Here is a 23,311-nt window from a genome sequence, read left to right as displayed (position 1 = left end):
GCACGGCGGAGCATGCAGCGCGTGCCAACCGCAGCCAGCGCGCAACTCTATGGCGCGCGCCAACCGCAGACAGCGCGTTGGCCACGACACGGTAACCCTCTTTTCGGCAGTTTGGGGCCAGGAGGAGATGTTAAAAGGGTATCCGTTCTGAGCTTTCTGTGCGCGCAAAGATTAAAACGGATTTAAAATATATTATAGTGAACGGTTACTGCTGAAACTTTCTGGGTGATATGTCTATACACAAAGAAATTAAGCCTGTTACACAGTTCTTGAGCGTTGAAATTTCGTGTCAGCACTCCTTTAATACCGGACGTCTGATTGCGTAAGAGCGGTAAGACATATGCAACGGTGTAACGGCTCACGAGCAACTGACTACTTAGCAGACGGCAACTGAAACGCCGCTGACGGCAGCAGACGGCCAGACGGGCAGCAGATTACGTCACGTTCGCAGAACCGCTTTAAAGAAAGGCAAGGTCAGGGCAACCCGTTGCCGAGGAGCAGAAATGCCACCTCTTGCTCTTTCTCGGTGAACATCCTTTATCCGGCCACGACCGCACACGCCTTTGGGCGAGCTGAGACACTGCTAAAAGTGGAAAAGGGGCAAACGCTTTCGAATGTTGCCGCTGACCAGCAGGGTGTAGCAAAGGCTGTTGAGAACTTCAAAGAGCACATCTCAGCCAGTTGGTGTGAGAAACTGCCCCCCAGAGTGAACTGTATACACTACACGCTAGTCAGCCATATGTTAACGATGAATAAACTTCACTGCTTTGAGTAGAGGCGAAAAGAAAAGCATGTTAGGGCTGCCTGCTAACCACACGGAAGTATTGTCGTTTTTGACAATCACTGTAGTATTGGTTGCGTAGTTTGCTGAAAATTCACATAAACATTTATAGCTTAAATCAGTAGTTCTCAATCATGAGTGCGTGAGGGCCCCTGTTAGGCTTGCAAAAGTGATAAGGGACCCCTCGATAAAGCATGTTTCTACATATCACAGTTACCAATTTGTTCTATAGTAGCTAAAAACCACCATACACCTACGTTTCGTGAGTCTGGCTTTTCCGCACAGCTTGAGTGTAGTGTAAAAAGTCGACTTCAAAGCACACGCTATGTTGAGAAGTCAAACAAACGTGCGCTCCATGCGACGAAGCATTTTAACAGCAAAGCTGTTGAGCAAATCGTTTGTGTATGGTGTCCGCAGTTAAAAATACCAGAAAATGCCGAGCGCTCATGCACGCGTGCCTCGAGCGCACGTTCGTCAAGCTAAGCATACTGTTACGAATCGGCCCGCCGCCGTATTTTCCCGCATCACTCCTTGGCTGTGGGGCGAAGCCACTGCGTCCGCCTTTCAAACAAGACCCACCGTGTCGGTGACTCATGTTTTCATGCCGGGACAAGCCTGGGTCTCCGTTTCAAAACTTCGGCCGCTGCCGGCGAGGCTCGTCTCAACGCTCTTCAAGGACACAGAGGGCGCGCGATCGCAGTGGAGTCCTCCTCTCTCCCCCCTCTCTCGGACTCAACGTGCGCCGATGCTATCGACTGCTCACGAACTCTGGAAAGAGCGTTGTGTGTGTCTGTGACGTTCATGGCGTGTCGCCGCTTGTTGGCGTTTGACCGTTACCGCTTTTGGGTATAAATAGAGCCCCGCAAGCGCTATAACCCATTCCTGATTGAACAGCGAATCCATGCTGTCACTCTGCTCGAGTCCTGTACTGTTTTACCTCGCCCGTCGGGGCATTGTTTTTTTTTTGGCTTCGGTTCACCTCTCGCTATGAAGTAAACAGTTACGTTAGCCTACGGCTTCTGGACTCCTTCACGGCTGCAACAGCGGCTGGCCGCTCGCATCAACCACGCCACCACTCGTATGTCGAAGGCGACGGAGCTCGGCTCGGCTCGGCCCACCCGGTCGCAACAATACCCACTTATGGAGATTGACCAATATTGGCTAAAAAAAAACTCCAGCGTTCGCCGCGTGCCTCGAGCGCACGTTCATCAAGCCAAGCAAACCCTTTTAAAGAGATTGGCAAACACTGGCCACAAAAACACACCATCATTCGCCGCCGTATCATGGCAACACTTGCTCGGAACGAGAAAGACACGTCATAGCGTACGCCTCTCGTACGTTCATCCTCGTGTTGTCGTGTGCATGCGCTCTTTAGCGTAGAAGAGCCGTGACTTAATGTAGAAGCTGCTGTAGGTGATCTTTGACTCCGCACGGCCCGGCCGCGGATAGTTCGCACGGCCGAGGAAGAGGCCGCGCATCGAGAGGCTCGGCGTGCAAAGCATCAGCTAGAGACGATAACTCGCGCTTGCAGAGTGGCGTACGAAAACGTCGACCAAAATGACGAGCTCACTCTGGCCTTGCTCAACATAAGGTCATTAAAATTGCATGCCGCCGACGTCAACCACGACACCACAACGATACTAAAACCCAACTTTGGGTCCGTCAATGATCACCTACAACAGCTTCGCCATTCAAGTCTTGCGCGTGAGTGCAAGCTTCACTGAACTTTCCTTTGAAGCGAAGCTTTCTATGCTTCACTGATGGTGACCGCCCAGTCACCAAAACGCTCTTCAGGAAAGTTAACTTTACAGAACGGGGTTTTACAAAAAGATGGTGGTGATAAGCGAAAGTACAGCAAGCGCCTCAAGCAAAAAAAAAAAAAAAAAACGCTTCCCTTGATCGGAATTGAACCTGAACCCCCGCGTTACGAAGCCGACGTCCATCCGATTGCGCTCTTCCGACACGGTCGACGCAGTTTGAATTTAAAGCGAAGCTTTCTTGATCGCCCTGATGGTAGGACGAGATCCACAGATGCAACGACGCAACGACGCAAAGTCCAACCCATCAACGATCGATGTCCACAACCCCACCGACAGCCAACGAATCTCGGGCGAGGAAGTTGAGCTTTTTAGGCATCGTTGTCGTTAAATGAAGGGGCATCTGATCTCTTCTTGAGTTGATGGCAATATTGGCCAACAGGAGGAAAAAATCATAAGCCATTCCGCTCTGTGAAGGTCAATGACAGTTGAGGCATTTGAACGCACGATATAGCCGTAACAATTTAGGCGAAAGGTATGAGTAAATTTTATTTCCCTTGAGCGTTTACGGCCGTCGTCACTAAGAAAGTCACATACATACACGCGCACGCTCTCAGTTTGACACTACTGAAACTAATCTACTCAAAGTACATATACAAGTGATAAGACGCACATGCGTGAGGTGTAGGCCACTTTTTTATCTTGAAAATGGTGACGATTAATAACTAATCCCCTCAAGATGCATATCCAATTGATGAGAGGTATAAGCTTGAGGCAGTGGAAGTGGTAAGCGAATATATCTACTTGGACCAAGTTGTGACCCCGGATCCCAACCATGAGGCAGAGATAATCAGAAGAATAAGAATGGGGTGGAGTGCATTCGGCAGGCATTCTAAGATAATGAATGGCAGCCTGCCATTGTCCCTGAAGAAGAAAGTGTATGGCAGCTGCATCTTACCGGTACTCCCCTACGGGGCAGAAACTTGGAGGCTCACTAAGAAGGTTCAACTTAAATTGAGGACGACTCAGCGAGCAATGGAACGGAAGATGATAGGTGTAACATTAAGGGACAAGAAGAGAGTGAAGTGGGTCACGGAACAAACGCGTGTTAAGGGCATATTAGTAGAAATTAAGAAGAAGAAATTGACGTGGGCAGGGCATGTAATGCGAAGGCAAGATAACCGTTGGTCATTAAGGGTATACCGAGTGGATCCCTAGAGAAGGCAAGCGTGGCAGTGGGCGGCAGAAGGTTAGATGGGGAGACGAGATCAATAAGTTTGCGGGGATAAATTGGTCGCAGTTAGCACAGGACCGGCATAATTGGAGATCAATGGGAGAGGCCTTTGCCCTTCAGTGGGCGTAGATAGGCTGATGATGATGATAAAAAGGTTGAGGCCAAAATCATGTTTTGAACGGCGTGCGACTTTGGTGGTAACCGCTTGTTAAAGCACACACACGGGGACGTTCATTTTCCTAGCCATAGAATGACTCGCGCTTCAAGAACACGTGCAGCCTAGGGGGCTCTTCTTCGCAGACATGAAAAAGACATGGATCGGTAGCCATATAAGGTTCGCTTTAAAAAAAGGAGGGGGGGAGATGTTTCACGGAAGGTATCGCGGGCGAGCTGAAACGCCCTCAGGCTACCACCGAGGTCTGCGGGACCGACTTGAAAATCACCGGCTTACATAATTCTATGAACACTACGTTCGACATCTGCCTTTTTTTCCCGCCAGCAGCACAACCTTGCTAACACAGCAGCACAACCTTGCAAGTTTTTACGTATGTCTTTTTTTCACTCTTTATATTTTGGTGATTCCTCATTCGCGGCTACGCACATTTTTCCTGCGCATCACATTTCCACGCGTGTTGATCACATTCACAAGGTTTCGCCCATCTTCGCAAGGACAGTAAAGTATCAAACTTCCCCGCTTTTGTTGTCAATCAAAGAATGGAATGCGTTGCCTGAATGTATTGTGGCAATAAGGGAACCTGCTTCATTTCAGAAAGCCGTTTTTGCCTATCTCGACTAAAGAACTGTGCATTTATTGTAAGCGATTGTACAATGTTGAAAGTGACTTTTGAATATACGCGACTTTGACCCGATTTTTTAAACCCGCCATGTTACCGTTCAAGTTCGCCCCGATGTTTTGTTTCCTGCGCATGCCTTTTCTCCCTTACATCTGTTTTCAATTTTGATTGTGTTAATTCCCCCCCCCCCCTATGTAATGCCCCTCGGGGTCTTTAGGGTATGTAAATAAATAAATAAATAAATAAACTTTCATTCGTCCTGAGATAATCACGTGAATGGAACCGCCTTACGCCAAATGTCATGGCCATAAATGATAACCGTTTATTTCGCAATGCATTAGCCAATATTTTATAGCCAGGATAATTTGTTTTGTTACCATAGTTGCTGTATTCTCATGTATTTTTGCTGTGTTTGTGTAACCCACTCCCCTCTGTATATGAGTCCGTAATGCCTCTGGCCCTGAGGGTATGATAAATAAAAAAAAATAAAACTGGGGCAGCGGAACCACTGAACGGCACTCCCAAAAACTGAGAATTTACGGTAGCCAAGGCCCAATAAAAATACCGGTTTAATAAAAACCCCGCTAATGGCCGACGAAGAAAAGATGCGCGTAAATAAACACGAGAGCCGATTCCTCGCAGTGTAGAGACAGCTAGGTGGTGAGACTCGCAGGAGGAGGATGAAAAAGCTCAGAGCGAACGGGCGTGACAACGGGGCCTAGGCAAGTACGGACAGCTAATTGCAAACGACTGCCCCAGCAACAGAGCGAGGCGTCGGGCAGAGTCGCCCGGATGCAGAGCGTAAAATGCACGCGCGCTGCCACAGGTTGCACGCTCGCTGACAGAGCGGGAGCGGAAACCAACAGGGCGTCGGCGGCAGTTTCCGAGGGCGCAGAGCTTCCTCTTAGGCAGGACCGACAGAACGCGCCCTGCCCCATTTGGGCGCACACGAAGGGTCGTCGTTTAACGGCGCGCGGACCCCAAGCTAAGCGCATTTCGCGCTGCGCTCTTTCAGTCCGACCATGTTCTGTGCGGCGTTTGCGACTTGGCGCATGCTTTCCCACCTGTCGCCTGATTTCTTCCCTTTTAATTACCACTAGGGATTTAAGAAAAACTTACACTGAAGAAAAAAAAAACCGCAAGGGCGGATTTCGAAAGCACGCCTTATAGACAGACATAGAAGGAACAATTACTTCTGAAAATGAATGAAACTTTATATTGCTAATTACTTTTTAGAAGACTGCTGGAAAAATACTTGAATTACATTACAAGCTACTGGCCTCAAAAAGTAATCGCTCTTCAAATACAATTTTGTTTATAATCGAAACATGTGTTTGTGTAGAATCTAGATCCTTTAACACCGCGGAGGCAGCAACTGAGCGTCGAGTTTTGAGCAGACATTTTGTCTCTCTTCAAAGAAAAAGTGTCACTGGCCATGTTGAAGAACCGCCGGAGCAAATGAAGAGCCCTGTTATATTTAAGACAGGTGTTCACGGCCTTTGCTATTGCCCGAAGACGCCAAAATCGCTTGCGTCTCTATTATTCCAGCACTTTAGCTGATCCCTTAACTGCCTACGTAGCCATATCCCCCTAATTACAAGGAAGTCATCATACAGGCTCGGTGGCAACAGGCTTAATTTCTTGCGTGTAGGGTCACGTAAAAGGACGGACGCACTCTAAGAACGAAACCGCGTCGTCTGGATGTGTACACCCTTACCAGTAACCTCCAAAAGAAGCCTGCTTAACGCATGTAAGAAAACCTCTGTTCTTGTGTACAAACTTACATTTCTGTTTGCCATTCCACCGGGTTAACCTCTCCTTGCGAAAGAAACGGCGAATGAAGGAAGAATGAAGGGAAGGAAATGCATAACTGCGTATGTGTGAATGCCTGGAGTGGATAATGGTTTAAGATGCCCCGAGCCACTCACTCTACATGAGATTGAACTCCACACTACAATATGTCAGCCAGCATCTTCGGTCAGACTAGGGATGAAGATAGCAGCACAAGGACAATGTATTCGTCCCGCATGGATAGAAAAGCTTCCAGGCACTGGCTCTAAAAAATTATGTTCCATATCTGCACGTGATAATGAAGGAGGTTTACGGGCTTCCCAGAAAAAAAAATGGCTCCAATCTACGCTGTGAAGGTGGTTGGAAAGCAAAGCTTTAAACGACACCCACAACAATTGCCCATGGGACGTCACTTGAATTCACACACGTGGCCCTACAAAAAGTTAAACCAAGATACTGCCAGCCGTTAACTGGAATTCGCGGGGACGGCGTCCCGAACGCAGCAGCGTCGGCCACGGCCGGGCTAGAGCGGCGGACGCCGCCGCTGTAGCCCGGCCGTGCGTGGGCAGAAAGAAAACGGAGAGGAGCGTCTTTCGAAGGGTGAGACAGCGGAACGTAGCCATACTGATGTGCTATCTCTGGGCTACACCCCCGCGCGACACAAGCGTAGACACCGAAACAATTCGGCATGCGAGCTTAAGGGATTCCCATTTATACCGATTTAAACTAGGTAGTTTAGTAAGTTTGAGAATTGCGAGAAAGCTGAGGGGACTTTTAAAATCGCTATTTACCAGAACCAGATGCTCCTTTCGCCTTTTGTAATACCTTTTAAAGCACAACCGAATTGGTATTCACCAATTTAGAAAACGGAGCCCCATTCGTGGCAAGCAGTGCGCCAAAGGTAGCGTTTCTCTAGCGGCCAGATGTCCGCATGTGGTCTCCGCATTTTGTTTTCCCGCCCTGCAAAACAATCCTTGACGTCGGGTCCGGGTTACCCAGGAGGTGCTGGGAAACAAGTTAATCAACCGTGCGAAGGAAGCGCGTAATGGACGCGAAGGTGCGCCAATACAGGCCCAAAACAACCGTCCCTAAAGCAGACGACAAAGCCGTCCGCCGACGCGCCCGCCGGTGTGAGCGCGCGGGGAACGCTGGGTAACCATTCGCCGCGCCATCTACACTGTGCTCCATGAGTGAAAACCGCCCTTCCCCTTCCCAGCCGCGTTGGGAGTTTCTTGTCCCGCACGCCAGGAAAGAACAGTTGGCTGGTAGAGGTACAAAGCTTTGCTTTAAAAAAAAAGATGGCATGAGGTTCGTACAATCCACCTACCTCTATTGGCCGCATAGCAAAGGAAATGGGAAGGCATTAGGAAAGAGACGGGCATGGAGGAAATAATACCCAGGAGAGGCTCCTAGCATCCCCAACGCATTAGAGGAAGTGTGGAGGAAGTTGCGTCATTTTAAAGACAGAAGCTTAGTAGCCACGAGGCAATTCTTTATAGTGAGAAAGTAACAAAACCAAAGATAGTGTGAACAGCCCACCTCCAGCTCCATTTGCACACCAAAACCAGCGCTTTCACCTCGCCGTGAAATTGAGCAAGTGGTAATCCTTCGGCTGTTTCAGCAAGGGTTCTTGAAGCAGCAAATCGGCCTTGTACGGGCGAACACATGAGTGAGCACCGAAGGTTGCCATGTAGTGAAACGTAATGACAACCGGTGGACCACCGGGTAACAGAGTGCATGCTTCCGAGAGACGGATGGAAGGCCATCAACTCGATGAAGGGACGAAATAAGAAAATTCGGAGGCAAGGAATGGACTCGGGCAGCGAAGGACTGAAGCGGGTGGAGGACAATGGGAAAGGCCTTCGTCCTGCAGTGGACTTAAACAAGCTGCTGCTGCTGATGATGATGACGACGTGGAACCGATTGATTGATTGATTGTAGGGTTTAACGCGCCGACGCAACGCAGGCGATGAGGCGCGCCGTAGTGGAGGGCTCCGGATTAATTTTGACCACCTGGGGATCTTTAACGTGCGCCGAAATCTCGTACACACGGGCGTTTTTGCTTTTCGCCTCCATCAGAAAAGTGGCCGCCGCGGCCGGGAATCGAACCCGCGACCTTGTGCTCAGCAGGACGACGTGGAACCGCCTTCCGAAGCCGGAATTCGGGCATTGCATGAGTCGCGACCGCGCTCGCCAGCTCGAACCATTCCTCTGCGATACTTCCTCCTGCCACACACACAACAACCAGACCCGTCCACCAACAGCATGGCTTTGCACCTAGGTAGTTCTTTCAACCCCATTTACTGTCAACAAATGTCAACTCCTAAGGTTAGCGGCAGTATCCAAACGTTGGCTTATATGGGGGAATATACTAGCTACTGCGCGTTTTCCGAAAAGTCATTTCAAAGGCAACAAATTATTTTTACCTAAGATAGGTATAATTAATTAAATTACTAAATAAGGCTGACCAAAAAGTAATTCACCACTTATCCACTACTTTTAAAAGTAATTTAATTGCTATTTTTCATTGATGCGACGTATAGACAGCAGGAAAAATTCACGCCCCAAAGATATGGAGGCGTGTGCTTCGCAAAAACAACACAATACCCACATTTCACGTCCTTTTCTCTGGCGGGTTAGGCCATTAAATAAACGAAGGAGATCTACGCATTCCTAATGCCCGTTCATAGCACTCGCAAGGAGAGAAAGGAAAGCAATGCGGTGCGGGAGAATATACAACGCGACTCGAACAGGATAATCCGGGCCTTGCGATGAGAAGCGCAGCGGAAGGGAGACAAGGTGCCGTTAAGTATACACCTGTAGAGCCACTTCCACGGCATAAGAAAGCAGCAATAAATTTAGAGTGGGCGAGTCTCTGAATTAGCGATATCTACGAACACTCCACGGAATGACAGTCATACGGCACGTGTGGAAATCCCGAGCCTGCACGCACTCTGGCTCATCGGAACGGCACTGAAGTATTAATTTCAGCTTGGAGGCTGCCTTCGGTCACACGAAGCGTAGCAGAGCGTATTGTGCCCCTATATTTTGTCCTCGGCTTCCTCGTGATTTCGATATGCCAGCCGCTTATTCCACGGGCGCAAGGGACCCTTTAAGCAGACAGAGTTGTGTCTAACTAGACCATAGTCACTTGACAGCATGAGCGTTAAGGACCCTAACGGCTGGACGAATATGCTTGAAAGGCGTCATAGATTTGGTCTACTCGAAAGATTGCCATGTTAGAGCAACAATCATGCCAATTCTATGCAAACCCCTGAGATTTATTTATTTATTTATTTATTTATTTATTTATTTATTTATTTGGTTAGTTGCTTATTTGCTTGTTCGTTTGTTTTTGAGGTTTAACACGCGTAAGCTACATCTGGCTACGCGGCGAGCCGCAGTGCAGGGCTCCGGATTAATTTTGACCGCCAGGGAATCTTTAATGTGCGCCGAAATCTCAACACACGGGCGTTTTCGCTTTTCGCCTCCATCAGAAAGGCAACCACCGCGGAACGCAAACTTCGACGAATTAAGACAAACAATAAGGAAATGGACGAAATAGTGGTGATTCATCTACCGCTCTCTCAGACTGCCCCGTGACGTCACTGGGACTAGTTTGCCCGACTAGCGGCAGCCGACAAAAGTTACCTCCAATTAAGGCGATTGCGTGACTATAGCGGTGCCTATAGCATGACTATGGCGGTGACTATAGCCGTTTTGAGCGACCACTTGGATCTTAGAATGGAGTTTATCACACTGATTACAGAGTTTTTAATAGTTCTGCAATGACGTCACAGCAGTCATTGTGCAGCAGACATTTGAGAAAATTGTGTGTGCGTGAGTGAGTGAGTGAGTGAGTGAGTGAGTGAGTGAGTGAAAAACAGGCCCTTCGGAGACGGAATGAATTTGAGCGAGTTGTCAAAGGCTAGTTCAGCTTTTGCTCGACGATACACGACGCTATGTTTGTTTAGAAAGAAGTGATTACAGGCGGCATTCTTCTCCCTTAACATTTTTTTCGTGACGAAGCAGGTCACGTCACAAAATGTACGCAGGAACCGCCTACTGAGTATTGAAAGCCAGGACGGTGCTGCCACCTAGGAGAACGCGTAGGAAATTCCCGCGCAATGCTCCAGCATGGCGATCAATACAGCTGGCAGCCCGCAGAGGAAAAAAAACTCAGGAAAGGCCCCTGTTATTTAAAACGCACTACAACAAAAGGTGGGGGAAGTGACCATTGCCATCGTGACTTGATGTTTTGCAACTACAGCGGCTAAACCTGCCTTATTGGCCCGTACAATTTTTATGGTATTTCGACAGAGCTGTGGGCATCAACACTTTCGGTACGTGGCACAATGTTCTAAGATGCCGCGCGTTACGAAATGTGTATCGATAAGACGTTTCTCAACGGCGTGGAGGTGAACGTGAAGTGCCTCGGACACGTGTTCAGCGCGACCACAAGGCGGTATTTGTTGGACCTCACTTATCGAGCACCCCGGTCTTACTGAACGGTTTACGGACAAAAGTGAACATAGCCACATGACTGTGAATCTGCCACCTCTGTTGTCGCTGTATCTTCTCCCACTGCACAATGACACCAGGTGATGTCATCTAGCCAGCCACGATTGGTTTTCCGGGCAAGTAGGATTTTGAAACCTACAAAGTAAATCATGCAGGTTGAAAATGAGCTACCACTGCAAACAATCAGCTTCCGTAAAAGTTTAATAAAAATCAATAACTTAAAAACTTTTTCATAATGAGTAAAGGGCTTATCTTCTAGCACAAGAACTGCGCGCAAGGGAACATAAAGTTTATAAAAGGAAGAAAAAATGCACGACGATTTTTTCGTAACTAGGACCCTCAAGAAGTTTCCCACGCTGCTCATATGGTGAAGGGTCGTCTCCGAGCAAGAGAAAGCTGTTGTCTCAAACGCGTGTGCCCGGTTCTTAGGCGACACAGCCTTGAAAATATTTATGCCAGCAGCTCTACGGTGGCTTCCCATAGTGGAGCTTTCTTTCTTTTACTTCTATTCATTCGGATTGACAGTTTTACAGCAATCTGTTCACCTCTACCCCAACGGTTTCATCTCCATGGGGAAAAACGCGTACTAAAACACCGGGACACTCGTTTTCCAACGCCTCGCGCTAGAATGCAACCCGTACTAAAAGAACACACCGGGACATTCGTTTTCCAACACCTCGCGGTAGAACGTTGTATCTCCGTGGGCAAAAACGCGTACTAAAGAACACACCGGGACACTTCTTTTCCAACGCCTCGCGCTAGAGCGCTTCGTGCTTCAAAGACAAGAGTAGCTGTATACCTCTACCCCCCAACGGTTTCATCTTTGTGGGAGAAAATTCCAAGGCTCCAAGGCCTAAGACATCCAGCGCTGAGCATCGAAACCGCATTTTGGATGATAAGGCGCCTGTGAACAATGGGGCCATGTGTTCCATGTGTTCTCCATCATGTGTTCCTAAGTAAAGATTATGTTTTCACATTATCTTTAAGGCTAGGCAGGATTTAGTGACACAAGCCGAGCGCAGGCGGGAAGCCCGCCGAGAGACGAGAAACATGTCATACCTTCCTACATCACCATTTGCAGCGATTTACAACAGCTTTGCTAGACTTCCACTTTCGCAGGGCGGGATGGGTACCAATTTATTTTTGTTATTAATTATTGTAATCCCCCTTTCAAAACCTGCCGCGGTACGTGTTTCCGTAATCTCGAGTTACTTCACCCCATCTAAACCAAGGTCAGTAGTAAAACTTCGAAGTGTTTCCCGGTGCCGCCGCACCCAGCTGCATCGATGGCGCTGCAGTCGCACCCGGCTTCCGCACGGGGCACCGGACGGCGTTTTCTTTGTGTGTGTATGTGCGTGTTCCAGCTGAAGATGGTTCGGCAAGCACCATGCCGACGTGTTGTGCCCCCCGTTTCACGAGCGGTTACAGAGGAAACAAAACCCCGAGGCACTTCTCGCCTCCAAGTGATGCCGGCCTCCATGCCATGCCGCGTTTCGACCGCAGCCTCTCAGCCGAATCGCGCGTGTGCGCGACGTGCATTTTTACCCTGGGGACATAGCAAATACATACACGCACTTACAGAACACCCATTGAAATCGCTAACCCAGCTGCTGAGTGCCACTGAGTCAGTTGTAATGGGAAAGACCAAACACAAAAGGTCTTCGGGAACTTGTTTTGGAAGATCGTTGACCTAGCTCCTCTCAGACTTGACACTTGCCAGAGTACGGTGTAAAGAGCATTACGAGGAATTCACAGCGCGAATACGCAGTAAAATTCTACTTGTCGATGCGCATGCACTTCTACACCCGATTTCTTGCTGAGAGCAGTCAGGTCAGCGAAATAGTAAAGAATACGAGTAAGAACGCTTGCCTCCTGTAGATAGCTGCGATGCGGTGTTCGTGGACGCCTCCAAACATCGGGACCGAGACGACGCCTACGCGGTGGTGGCGGTGCGAGCCGCCACGGGAGAACTACTGAGCGCCGGCAGCGTGCGCGCCAAGTCCGCCAGACAGGCGGAGGAGGCGGCGATCGCGCTGGCCCTGCTCCACCCGGGGACGAAGACGGTGTTCAGCGACTCCAAGTCCGCGATAGCCAACTTCGCCAGGGGCACGGTGTGCAAGACGACGATGCGCGTCCTTTCCGGCATCGGAGAGGGAGCGCGCAAGAACACCAGCACGACCATCCGGTGGTTTCCGGCTCACATGGGCCGGGAGCTCCGCAACGGCCACCGAAACGTCAACGAGGTAGCCGACGCCGCGGCCCGTGATCTCGCCACGTGCCGAGCCGCGCCAGCGACGGACGCCGACGTCGACGAGGAATCGAGCGAAGAAGGAGAAGACTACGACGCGGAACCACTGACCACGTACGGCGCGACGCTGCGCTGGTACAGAGAAGAGAGGCGGGCCTACCCTCCGCCCCATCCGGGGCTCGCGAGGAGGGAGGCCGTGCTTCTGCGGCAACTACAGACTCGGACGGTGCTGACGCAGGCGCTCGCGCGCCACGTGTGCCCGGACCTGTATGAAGACTGTGTGTGCAGTGTTTGTGCGCGAGTGACCGCGGACCTGACCCACCTGATGTGGGGTTGTGAAAGACACGACGCGAGTGACGGGAGGCCGACCCTCCCTCCGGACGTTACGGACTCGATCGGCTCTTCGGAGCGCGAACACCAGCTAAGGGCTATCCAGCGGCTCGAGGCTGCACTGGGCAAGCAACGGCGAAAGGAGAACCCGCACTCCTCTCGGCCTCCTCCTGCGGGAGCGAGGGCTAGGGGAGACAGCGGCGGCACTCCAAGTAGCCCGCGCCGACCAGACGCAGGCCTCGGGGTCGGCCCGACGCCGCAGTGAGCGGCGAAGACTACGGGACGGTGAAGCCCTGCGAGGCCTGACCCGTCCCCGACTGCAGGAGATCCAATAAAGTCCTTTCTCTCTCTCTCTCCTGTAGATAGCTCTTGCAGGCTTGTAAATACTGTTGTAAATAGCTTTTGTGTATAGTTTCCATGATATTGTTACGGGGTAGCCTTGTTGGCGAAGAAGAAGCTCTCAAGCAGCAGCGTCGTATGGTGGATGTGGCCGAGCGGGGAATAGCGATGCAGAAGACGATCGCAGTGCGCCCGGCACGAACAGTATCTCGGTCAGCTGCTGTTTCTGCTGAAGCGCCTAGCAGTTCTGTAAATGGTGTAAATACAGCTATTCTAATCTCGTCTACCGGCACAAGGGAATGACACGAGGTAGACGAGCTTGGAATAGATGTATTTACACAATTTTCAGAGCTTCTAGGCAGCGGTGACACAGCAGCTGGCCAAGATATATTTGTGCCGGGCGCACCGCGATCGTTGTCTTCGGCTTTGTTTTCCGCTCGGCCACATCTACCACACGAAGCTGCTGCTTGAAAGCTGCCGCTGCACATCACCAGCTCAAAACTTCATTTTGAGCTGCTGATGTGGGAGTGGCCCCTCATTCCAGCAGACCATGGGACGACCGTGCTGTCTCGGCCCTGAACACCAGAAGTAGCTGGACGTCCACGCCGGCGCTGGTCATCAGGTTCGCCCACAGCTCAGGGAGGGAAAGGGAAGTGGTAAAAGTGTGAGGGCGGAGTTATGTGCGCACCCCAAGATCATATGAATGAGGTACATGGGTTAGGGCAGAAGTCAGATGTGTCAGGGTATTTGGTGGGGTGCACCTGATGTAGCCAAGTTGGGTGAGGAAAGGTGTTTGTCTGAAGTCTCCGGAGCATTACTTCTTCTCTTTTAGTAAGGTGCGGGTGAGGGGGTGGGAAACGTCATCTTGAAGTGCGGCAATGTTGGGTGATATCTTGAAATGTGAGCAGGGGCACGAGACTCGGTGCTACTTCAGAGGCCTGGGAGGAAAGTTCGCAGGATTGTCTATGCGCAAAGTTATCGACCGTTAGTGAGGAGTGTTTCGGGGGCCGGGGTCCACACAATAGAGAGTTATAGCAGAGATGAGAACGGGTCTCAGTACGGCACCCGGTAGGCGACCGGGGCCACTGCGCGTACGCAGAGGCAGAGACCGGCTGGGCGCATGCGCAGGTGCACCGACCGTGCACCGGGCGCCGCACCGGGACCGGTTGTCCGCTCTGCTATAACTCCCTAACGTTGATCTTCCTGTTGGGGGCATGTTAACTAAGGAGCTTCCACGTAGTAGAGGCCACGTCACCCGCTACGACAGACTACTCGATAGTCCGTAATAACAATCGTTGCGGAAGTTTGGGTGATGGCGAGGGCCACAGCAAGTTCTTCCGCGGCCCAGGTAGATGTGGTCTTGAGTTATCAAGGGAAACACAGCGCAGCTGGCACACTTACCAAGAGAAGACGACTGGACACACACGAGCGCTGAACCAACGGTTTACTGGAACGAAATACACACACACATGTATATGCGCAGTAGCCACAGCGAAGCTTGACTTGTTAATAAGCGACACATTGCGTAGGAATCTCAATGCTTTCTTTGACAGTGCCATGGACGGTGAGCTCACACATGCTTACCCCATGCCTATTTATCATTGCTGCCTCAGTTATCTCCCGAATTCATATTACAGTCACGGCATCTTTTAACAACAACTGCTTTATGAAAGAGAGGCACAAATCCACACGCACAGGAGCGCTGCGCTAAAAACCCACCGCGCACGTTTATTTCGAGTGCGTTACCTTGTTGGCACGCTACCTTAACCTATCGTTTAAACATCTTCCGGTTTGCCCAACATAAAATCTGGCACAGCGAAGCAAAATTTTGTACCCGACCCCTCGGTTGTGTTAGTTGAACATGAACTTGTTGGTTGAACCTGCAAGTTCAACATGATCTGGGGAAAGACAGACACTTTCTTTCCCCTCATCATGTTCAACCAACACGCCCAAACAGCCACTTTAGTGCATTTTATGTCTTGAGTGAGGCGCAGGTGAGAATCTTGTCTTTGGTGATTACCATGGCTAACTGAGAAATTGGCTTCCCGTCAAGAGCTATCCGTCCTGTGGTAAACACGAATGTGTACAGGACGTTTGGGGCACGTTAAAGAACATAGTAGTAATTAATGTGCAACCGCGTCCCACCAGGGTTTGTGTTTTGAACCCCCTGACAGCCCAGGCTGGATTGGGAATCGCTGTGCACACAGTTCTCCCATTTTACAGCTCTGAAACCACCCACCCGTCCAGCACATATCGACATAACTGATTTCAATCCTCGAAAGCAATACAGGGAAACTTAGCGACTGTGTCTCCGTCCCAAATATCCCGATCCATCATTTCGTGCCTAGAAGAGCGGAATGAAACCGTCCCTCGCAGAGACCATATCACACCCTTCGATTTTACCCGCTCCTCGAACTAGTAAGGCGCAGAACGAATTGAGGGAATGGCAAAACAGACGCACTCGTAGATGGTGCCACTTTACCGGCGCAGTAAACTATAACAGCGCAGCAGCCTCGGCCGCCTACCTGGCAACAGCCCCTCGCCAAAGTGAGCGTCATCTCCCAGGCGCAGCGACCATTAGCCATGTCGAATAACTTGGCCATACTGGCGCTAACAGCTACGGAAAATGGCCGAATTACACCGTCGCTCGCGTGTCGGTCTAGCCACAGCGAAACGACAGATAGATCACGATGCAACTTCTGTGTCGCCACAAACGCGTAGAAGGCGCTACAAGCCCGTCGAAGACCACTGCTTGAAGGCCCTGTTTGAAGGCGTCGTTCACAAAGGGCCCGTTAGTCGTCCCTTTCGTCCACATTCTAATTTCCCCAGTGAGGTGACTCCCGATGTCTTTGTCCTTACCGGATGACTTTTCGGACAGGCGGCAGCCAACGTAACAAATGTCTGCGTTCGCGCTACCCACACAACGTGAAAGCGTGGTCAAGAACTTGTCGGGGGAAAGACGGGCAGGCATCGCGCATCAGGACGGGGAGGTGCACACGTCAAAGAGCAGCACGCCAACTCGGCTGAATGCGGCGCCAGGAGCCGATCGTGGGACGGGCTGCGCGGCCATGGAGTCTGTCGCCGGACATTTAGGCTCCATCGGCAAGTAAGATCAATAATCGAGCGTGTCATCGATTCCGCCCACAGTTTTGCGCCTGCGGCGGCAAGCGCATTTTCCGACAGTGAGCCCGGTGAGAAGTCGGAACGCGGGGGCCCCGCAGGCTGCAGCGACGCCGCGCTCCTTGATTGTATTACCAAGTGCGCCTCTGCGGGTCTTTTCAAACTGGCCTAGTCCTGTTTGAATCCGGTGAAGACTCGTGCCCTTGGGCGGCTGCCGCTTCGCCGGAGAAGAGTACCAGTAAACAACCAAAAAGTAGTAAACACGTAGAACGTCCTTGTGAGGCGACGGCTGACCCTGGAAGAAAGACAAGCGAATGACTAAATATTCCCACAAGGTGCCGACAACGCCGGCTCGGGCCTGAAGACTGGGGGAGTTGCTTTATTCGCGGCGCAAACACGCAGCGTCGTGCTGTCTTGTTCCGGGAGGAAGTTTAATTGTCAGTGCACGCAAAGACGCCGGCTCGGTGGTCCTGGTTCCCAAACTTATCCACGCCGTCATGTGTATCTGTCAGACCAGCACGGTGCGCGTATGAAAAGACAGAACGAAATATCTCGGCAGAAACAGAGTCTGTGTTGTTGAGACGGGCAGGCGTCCCTCTCAGCAATGTAGCTATTCACAACGGTGGTTCGCTACGAGAGGACTGGCGACTGTTAGTGCTGGTAGAACCCCGCTCCCCACTAGCGCGAGAGGAGTCATGACCAGGGGGGCACGAGCCCACTCCCGTGATGGACGTGTCACGGCTGCTCGTTAGATGAACCCGTCTCTTCAATCGAGAGGTCGTGTCCTGCATGCTGCCTGTTAACCAAGTAGGCATCGCAATGGGCAGCAGGATCAAGGTATAGGGTGTATTCACAGGGCTTTGGACCATGCGGCGGCAGTATACCTGCGCGGCGGAGAGGACGCCATATTTGAGGTTGCACTCCGCCGCGCGGGCAGCGCGTTTCCCGTCTCGAAACGTGGTCTGCGGCGTGGTGCTGGCAAGAACGTTCGTGTGGACGGTGTTTTTTCTACGTGATTCGTGGGTTTGCGAATGCCTTGTCGTAACGAGTAGCTATATCATTGCTTTCGCTTCGAAATTCCGGACTGCGCTTGTCTTCTACAACCGCAGACCCGAAGCAGGCCGCACGACTAAATCAAGCGCGCCGGTTTTTTTTTTCCTTTCACTGTTTCGAAGCGGCGGCTGGGGCAGTGCTTGAAGACGGTCTGTCTTCATTCGGAGAATTCTCAAAGAAGTTGTCGATAATATGGCCAGTCAGTACCGAATCTGTTGGAACCCGTTTCATTCAGGTGGGCCCCGGGACGGTGGGCGTCGGAGCTTTCACCCACCTCACACCTCGTCACATGTTTGAAACATTACGCAGTGCCTAAAATGTCCACAAATTAAGGTAGCCAGAGTACTTTATGGATGAGACGAACCGCGCCCAGCCTCAATATGGGCTACTTCGAGTGTCGAGGTGAACGCACGCGTACATGGAATGTCGCTTCCCAGGTAAATGCGAGCATCCTATTGTTATTCGTCCCCTTCGACTGTTCTCTAACGACCAAGCGTGTTACGTGATCATACACTAAACCTTGACGCTGGGTACACAGTTTGACTGGGTACACAGTTTGACGTAACCAGAAGCAGGCCCTTCAAAAGTTCACGCAGGAAATAGCGACGACGACGCAGACGCCGTTCGTCGACGCCAGGCTGTCCAATATGTGGGCGGCCCGTCACTCACTAACTCGAAGGTGGAAGCGTCAGCGACGCAACAGAAAGCTCGCCAGACGCATCGCCTGGCTTAACAAGCAAATCGCCGTATACGCGGCTAAGTTATGCAAGGAAAATTGGCTCAAGATGTGCGAGTGTCTGGAAGGTCAGCTGTCCGTGGGGAAGACGTGGAAGCTCCTGCGCCACCTCATCGACCCGACGAGCAGCAACACGGCGATCAACCGCACCCTCACCAAGGTGCTCAATTCGTACAATGGCGACGGCCGCAGGCTACTCAAGGCTCTCGCGGACAAATACCTGCAGACCGAGAAGGGCGTACACCCGATCCCGGAGGAGTACGAAGGACCCGAGAACGAAGACCTCGACAGAACGTTTACCATGGCGGAACTGTGCGCTGCTATAGACGAGAGCAACAAGAGAAGCGCACCCGGCAAGGACGCCATAACTTACAAGTTGCTCGCCAACATGAGCAGTACGGCGGCGCGCGAGCTCCTTGGGCACGTCAACGAAGCCTGGGAGAGCTCGCGGTTGCCGCGCGAGTGGAAGGAAGCAGATGTGCGATTCATCCCGAAGCCCGAAAGGCCCCCTCGTTTGACAACATGCGTCCCATATCCCTCACGTCCTGCGTCGGAAAAGTCATGGAGCGCATGGTACTATGTCGGTTGCGGGGGCATCTCGAAGACACGGGGCAAATGCCCGCGACGATGTTATATGTTTCCGCAAACATCTGAGTACCCAAGACGCCATGGTGCAGCTTCACGAGCTGGTGGTAAAAAAAGCCACGAGGCACGGTCCGCGGGCGATTCTCGCTCTCGACCTGAAAGGTGCCTTCGACAACGTGACGCACGCAAGCGTGCTGTCGAATTTGAAAAAGAAAGTGCGGCCGGAGAACCTTCGGTTGCGTGAAGGACTTTTTCATCAACAGAACTGCCACCATCACAGTAGGAGGGGACAAGTCGGATCCCATCGAGCTTGGCGATCGGGGCACCCCTCAGGGGTCTGTCCTGTCTCCCCTGCTCTTCAACCTGGCTCTCCTCCCCTCACCTCATTTACTAGAACAAATAGACGGCACTGACCACGCCCTTTACGCCGACGACATCACGGTATGGACGGCGAAGGCCGGCTCCGACGGGTGGATCGAGGATTCCACGACCGTGCACGAGTACGAAAAGTCGTGTGGGTTGAGCTGCGCACCGCAGAAGTCGGAACTTTTACTCATACAGCCGGGCAGACCCAAGAAGGCGCCCCAACCGGTCGTCATGGTCAGAATCGACGGCATACAGATCAAGCCGACGCAGCAGTGTAGGATACTGCGCCTGCTGTTGCAGAACGGGAAAGCGCACGCCGCCGTCGTTAAAATCAAAACCACCACGGAACAGATACTCGGCATGTTACGCCTGGTGTCCAACAGAAACAGGGGCCTCAAAGAGGACGACGCCATCCGCCTGGTGCGGGCGTTTGTCGTGTCGAGGGTCACCTATTCGGTCCCGTATCTCCAGCTGACGAGGACGCAGAGAAACACCCTCGACACGCTCATTCGCAAGGCAACGAAGCAAGCTCTGGGCGTTCCCATATACTCGTCGACCCAACGACTGCAGGACATGGGTGTCCACAACACGGTGGACGAGCTGGTAAAGCTCAACTCTCTAATCAACGCGTCAGACTAAGTAGCACAGAACACGGACGCGCCGTCCTGCGCAAGCTGGGATGGGCGGATCGAACCGATACCCATGACGGCGTCCCTACCCGAGAGGTGGAAGGAGGCAATCGAAACCAAGCTCCTACCCGGGAACATGACCCCAGGTAAGGATGACGGGAGGCGCGATGCGCGGGCCAAGGCCCTGGCCCGACAACTGGAGGAGAATCCCCGGGTTCTATACGCGGACGCCTCGCTTAGGAAAGGCAGCGACCGGGAGGCGACAGTCGTTACGATACACGACCGACTGATCGTCACAGCGTCGACGAGGAAGAGGGATCTCGTGACGGCAGAAGAGGTGGCTGTGGCTCTGGCGCTCGTTCAACCGGGCGTCGAGGCCGTGGTCACGGACTTCAAGACTGCGTACGGCAACTACCGAAGGGGACGCGTTTCCTCCGCGGCATTTGCGATTTTGAACAAGAAGGTGACACCGGTACGAGCCGTTGAGCTCGTGTGGGTCCCAGCTCACTCGGGGGTAGCAGGCAACACCATCGCCGACTACCACGTTCGCGAAATGACGCTCCTGGAAGACGCCGAGTCGCGCGCGATGATGCGGACACCCTGAGCCCAATGACAAGCTACAGAGAGATTACTCGTGCGTACAGAAAAGAACGGCGCACCTTACCCGAACCGCACCGCACTCTAACCAGGCAACAGCAACGATCCTGCGCAGAGTGCAGGCGGGGTCGCTCGCGCACCCCACCCTGCTTCATCGCATGTATCCCGAGTTACACGACGCCATTTGTCCTTTCTGCAAGCAGACCGAAGGAACCCTGTCGAACGTCATGGCGGAATGCACGTTCCTCAAGAGTCCACTTCCCCCACTCCATCCTCTACACCCCCCTATCCTACCTCCACTTCCCCACCCCCACTCCTTGAGAGATGGGAGACCTTGCTGTCCAGCCCCGCCCTGCCAACCCAGCTAGCCCTGGTGGCCAGGGGCCAGTAGTTGTTGGCGACATATGGGTCCCGTGAGTAGGGAACCACCCCCGTCTAATGCCTGTGGGCCCCACCAAATATTTCGGGCTCAATAAATATTGTTTCATCATCCTCAAGAAGCGTGAAACATGCCCGGGTGGCACGGTAAAACCAGCTCCTCATCTCACACACCACCACCCCATCAAATATCCTCGCAGCCTTGGGTGAAGAAATTTTCTCAATTCGAGCCACGGTCGCTTCAAGCAACGCAGGGAACAAGGAAATCAGCGCACGGGGTTGACACCGAGATAGCGCGAAATCGCCTAAACGAACCGGGATATTTGCACGCCGCTGGCCGCGCCTGTCAAACCGTCGGGCAGTTGCATTCGTTGCGCTGAATCATACCGTCTTCAAGCACTGCACTGGCCTTCGCTTCGAAACAGCAAAAGAAAAAAAAAATACCCGGCGCGCTTGATTTTGTCGTGCAGTCTGCTTCGACCGGGTCTGCGGTTGTAGGAGATGTGAACAGCGCATCCGGAATTTCGCAGCGAAAACAATGCTGACTGCTCGTTACAAGGCATTCTCAAACCCGCGAAGCACGCAGAAAAAACACCGTCCACACGAACGTTCTTGCCAGCACCACGCCGCAAACTACGTTTCGCGTCGGGAAATGCACTGCCCGCGCGGCGTAGTGCAACCTCAAATATGGCGTCGTCGCCGCCGCGCGGCGCAGGTAGCGCCGCTGCGCGGTTTAAAGCCCTGTGAATACACCCTATATCACTTCCACGACGAACAACACTTCGTCATTAAGTCCCTTCCGGGAGTCAGGATAGGGGATATGAGCTGGAACACCACGGTATTGGAGCGCTAACTTTAGGGGACGAATGTATCTCCGACCATATACCAGATTCCGAATCTCCTCCTCAAATAAACGGATGCCTTAGAGCTATTAATCACAAACTTAGTTATTTTTACGAACAGATTGTGCCGCAAGTACGTGCTTTCTTGTCTGTTTGAGAGGGGGAACGACCTTTAATGAAACTGGCAATGACAGTTGAGCTAAGATGCCTGCCTTGCTACGCTAAATGAATGCGGTGACATCGGTGATGATAATGATGACGAGGTGCACATCTGCATGGCTCTCGTAGCTTTTTCGAGAACGCTCCACCGCTTCCACCTCCGGATGACTCGAAACTTGTCCAGCGTTAAGGACGCATTATTCGTGTCTAGTGTATGATCGCCTCTGCACAATAGAGACCTCTGATAAACACCAAAGAAGATGACCGTGAGAAGGCGACATGCCGATCTGTTTCCCTTACTTTGAGTTCCAAAGTTAGCGATAATGTTTTTTTTATATAATAAAATGGTTTATATGCTGTATGGCTACGACAAAAATCCCGTTAAAATCTCGCACGTATAAAGGATGCCTGACGCAAAAGTTTAGAGGTCAAGACGCTTGTCGCTACAGCTCCAACATTCTGACGTTGAATTTTAACAGCACAGCTGTTAAGCTTTTCGTTCCGCCATGGAGCGCTACCAGAAAACTCAGCCCAGCTGAGCACACGTGAGCGTGTGCCTCGTGAGGAGCGCCCGGTGTCGGGCAGCTCGACCTTTGAGAACACTCTGCCCAGCGTTCGTGGCGTGATCTCTCGTGAGCTGTTCTTCTCGCCAGTTCACGTGTGTTCACGCCTGAAGCGGGGAGTACAGACGCCGAGTTCGCGAAGACGGTTGCCGCGGGTTTAGCGCGTGCTAACGCGGTCCACTTTGGGAGAGATGTGAAAGCCTGCGGACAAAACGATCCGGGCCAGCCAATCATATGGATAGCTTTCAGCGGCAAGTTCGGAATTCCATGTGAGGTGCAACAGTCAGGTCTCCGACGAAGGGAGAGGGGCCACCAGCTCTGCTGTTTCTCCAGCCTTGCACCACTAGTGCAAGCGGCGCTTTTTTTTTCCCTCTAAAATGCAGTCCGAGAAGCTGCCCCCGAATAGCTGAAGAATAAATTTTTATCGTTGACTGTACAGCTTTGTGACTGTTATGAAGTGACATTAAAAGGACGCTGAGCTGAATTTG

The 23,311-nt window shown here is 51.8% G+C and overlaps 1 protein-coding gene across 10 annotated transcripts in view; it reads right to left on the bottom strand.

Annotated features, from left to right (window-relative positions):
- The window catches only part of LOC144155616 (TOX high mobility group box family member 3-like), a 483,094-nt gene that overhangs the window by 402,160 nt on the left and 57,623 nt on the right, over positions 1-23,311 (bottom strand). For 7 of the 10 annotated variants that reach the window (XR_013319601.1, XM_077687166.1, XM_077687173.1 and 4 more), the window contains exon 3: positions 15,197-15,242. The exons of the other annotated variants lie outside the window; for them this stretch is intronic. The gene's annotated coding sequence lies outside the window, so the exon portion shown is untranslated. The remainder of the gene's footprint in view (positions 1-15,196; positions 15,243-23,311) is intronic. 10 annotated transcript variants of the gene reach the window in all.

This window comes from Haemaphysalis longicornis, unplaced genomic scaffold (genome assembly GCF_048455015.1).
Source record: "Haemaphysalis longicornis isolate Haplotype H1 unplaced genomic scaffold, Haemaphysalis longicornis Haplotype H1 scaffold_1, whole genome shotgun sequence".
NCBI lineage: Eukaryota > Metazoa > Arthropoda > Arachnida > Ixodida > Ixodidae > Haemaphysalis > Haemaphysalis longicornis.
This window is presented reverse-complemented; position numbering and strand designations above follow the sequence as displayed.